Genomic DNA, 3277 nt, shown 5'->3' on the forward strand with positions numbered 1-3277 from the left:
AGCATGGAGTTGGTTTCGTAGTGATGGGCAAGCAGATGAAGCGAGTGATGCGGTGGAAACCCATTAGCGAACGAATCTGTGTGTTGAGGATATGGGGCAAATTCTTCAATTACAGCCTAATCAACGTTTACGCACCGACAAACGATAAATCCGACGACGTGAAGGACACGTTTTATGAATGTCTTGGAGACTGCCCAAAGCATAACGTGAAAATTGTTATCGGAGACGCTAACGCTCAGGTCGGTAGAGAGGACTTTTTCCGTCCCATAATCGGTAGGGAGAGCCTTCACTCCGCTACCAATGACAACGGCCTACGGCTAGTAAATTTTGCTGCCAGAGGGATGGCCATCAGTAGCACCTACTTTGCACGAAAGAACATCCGAAAGCACACCTGGAGACACCCAAATGGTGAAACTTGCAACCAGATAGACCATGTTCTGGTGGATGGGCGCCATTTCTCGGATGTTATCGATGTGCGGACATTCAGAGGTCCGAACATTGACTCTGATCACTATCTCGTTGTCAGTAAAATTCGATCACGGTTGTCAACTGTATCGAACGAAAGATCACAGCGAACGATGCGTTACAATATCCAGCGATTGTCGGCGGAAGGAGTATCGGCTGAGTACCGCCAGAAGCTCGACGAACGGATAAGTGCAATCAACGTTAGCGACAACATCAACGATCTGTGGGAGTCGATCCATGGAGCGGTGAGTACAACAGCACGAGAAGTGGTAGGCACTGCACAGAGGCGACCCAGGACGGGTTGGTTCGATGTGGAGTGTCAGAGAGTGACAGACGAGAAGAACGTTGCCAGAAGCCGGATGTTGGTGTCAAGTACCCGATCGAATAGAGATCGGTACAAGGAAGCAAGAGCAGCCGAAAAACGAACCCACCGCAGGAAGAAAAAGAGTACGAAGAACAAGTTATTAGTAAGGCGCAGGAAATATGGAGCAGAACGATATGCGGAGGTTGTATGAGTCTGTCAATGGCGTGCGGAGAAAGACAGCGCCATCTCCCGTCATGTGCAACGACCAACAAGGAAATTTGCTGACAGATAAAACTGAAGTGGCTGCCAGGTGGAAGCAACACTTCGAGACTTTGTTGAATGGAGGAAGTGACGGTGTATCGGTGAACAGAATAAATATTAGCGACGATGGACAAGCTGTGGAGTCACCTACACTAGATGAGGTTAAAAAAGCTGTTAAAGAGCTGAAAACAATAAGGCTTTGGAAAAGGACCAGCTCCCGGCTGAACTTCTCAAACATGGCAGTGAGCAGCTTTATGAAGTTCTGCACCATATTATGTCGAAAATATGGGAAGACGAGGAAATGCCTGCTAGCTGGTTGGACGGCCTCATTTGCCCTCTCTTTAAGAAAGGGCACAGACTGGAGTGCGCCAATTACCGAGGAATAACCCTCCTTAATTCGGTGTACAAAATTATGTCCCGTATTCTGTTCAACAGATTGAGACCGCTTGAAGAGTCCTTCGTCGGCGAATACCAAGCAGGTTTTCGTGAGGGCCGATCAACGACAGATCAAATGTTTACCCTGAGACAAATCCTTGATAAATTCCGGGAGTACAACTTGCAGACACATCATCTGTTTATTGATTTCAAGGCGGCGTACGATTCAGTGAAACGGAATGAATTATGGCAAATTATGCTTGAACATGGTTTTCCGGCGAAACTGATACGGCTGATTCGTATAACGTTGGACGGATCGAAATCAAGTGTAAGGGTTGCGGATGAAATATCGACGTCATTTGTTACCTTAGATGGATTAAAGCAGGGTGATGCACTCTCGAACCTACTGTTCAATATAGCGCTCGAGGGAGCGATTAGGAGAGCTGGTGTGCAAAGAAGCGGTACCATTATCACAAAATCGCATATGCTCCTGGGATTTGCGGACGATATCGATATTATCGGAATTGATCGCCGTGCCGTGGAAGAGGCTTTTGCGCCTTTTAAGAGGGAGACAGCGAGGATTGGACTCACGATCAATACCAGCAAAACGAAGTACATGGTCGCTGGCAATCAACGTGGGTTCATTAGTGGTGGTGGTAGCGAAACAGTGCTGGATGGTGAAAAATTTGAAGTGCTAGAAGAATTTGTGTATCTTGGAACATTAGTGACGTGCGATAATGATGTTACCCGCGAGGTGAAACGGCGTATTGCAGCTGCAAATAGGGCTTATTACGGACTTCGTAACCAGCTTAAGTCCCGTAGTCTGCAAACGAAAACAAAACTCGCGCTGTATACTACTCTGATTCTTCCGGTGGCTTTATACGGCCATGAAACATGGACGTTAAAGGAGGCTGATCGGAGAGCCTTCGGAGTGTTTGAGCGTAAGGTGCTGCGGACAATACTCGGCGGTAAACAAGAGAACGGTATCTGGCGGCGTCGCATGAATCACGAATTGTATCAGGTATATAAAGGGCTGGATATTATTAAGCTTATACACGTTGTTCGTATGCCGGAAGAACGTCAAGCAAAGATAATATTTAGTAGAGAACCCGGAAGAGGCCGCAGGCTTCGTGGAAGTCCGTGTACACGATGGCTTGTAGTTGAAGAGGACCTGAGGGCGCTCAATGTTCAGGGCGACTGGAAGCGATTGGCCCAGGATCGAGTCCAGTGGAGAAGGATACTCCATTCGGCGTAGGTTCATCGAAGAGCTGTAGCCCATCAAGTATCAAGTAAGTAAGATATTGTTTATTTAAGGTGAAGGTGGGTTGAGTACCAAAACAAAGCTTTGAAAGTATTGGTACAATAAAATCTGTCATATACAGTAGTAGTATTGGTGTCGTATTTATAAAAAAAAAATGATATTAGTAGGGTGGTTCAAACTCCTCCAAACGCTGGCGAAAAGAGAACCCACATAGCTCAAAGCAACATTCCAGAGACTTCACTGAACGAAAACCGCACCGCAGGAAAGATCCATTGATTATGTAACGCAAAAAATAGCATTTCATACCCCGCTCACCCCAATATCACACTTTTTGTATGAAGTATCTGCCCCTGGTGCGATAGATATCACAAACAAGTTCTGGCTATTTTGTTGAATTACACGTTTCACTGATGCCTTCTGAGAAGCCTAATTATCATGCAGAATTTGTTTCGCAACCTCGATTAAAATTGACTCCCAACCATTGTAACGACCATTCAATGTCCATTGTCTATGGAATTAAAGCTCTTGAATATTTCATCCAGTCATATGGTCTCCCCCCTCGCCAGCGCCCAATGACGGAGTGCCACAATCAAAATAATGTAAAATTCAAC

The sequence above is a fragment of the Armigeres subalbatus genome, chromosome 3 (assembly GCF_024139115.2).
Source record: "Armigeres subalbatus isolate Guangzhou_Male chromosome 3, GZ_Asu_2, whole genome shotgun sequence".
Taxonomy (NCBI): domain Eukaryota; kingdom Metazoa; phylum Arthropoda; class Insecta; order Diptera; family Culicidae; genus Armigeres; species Armigeres subalbatus.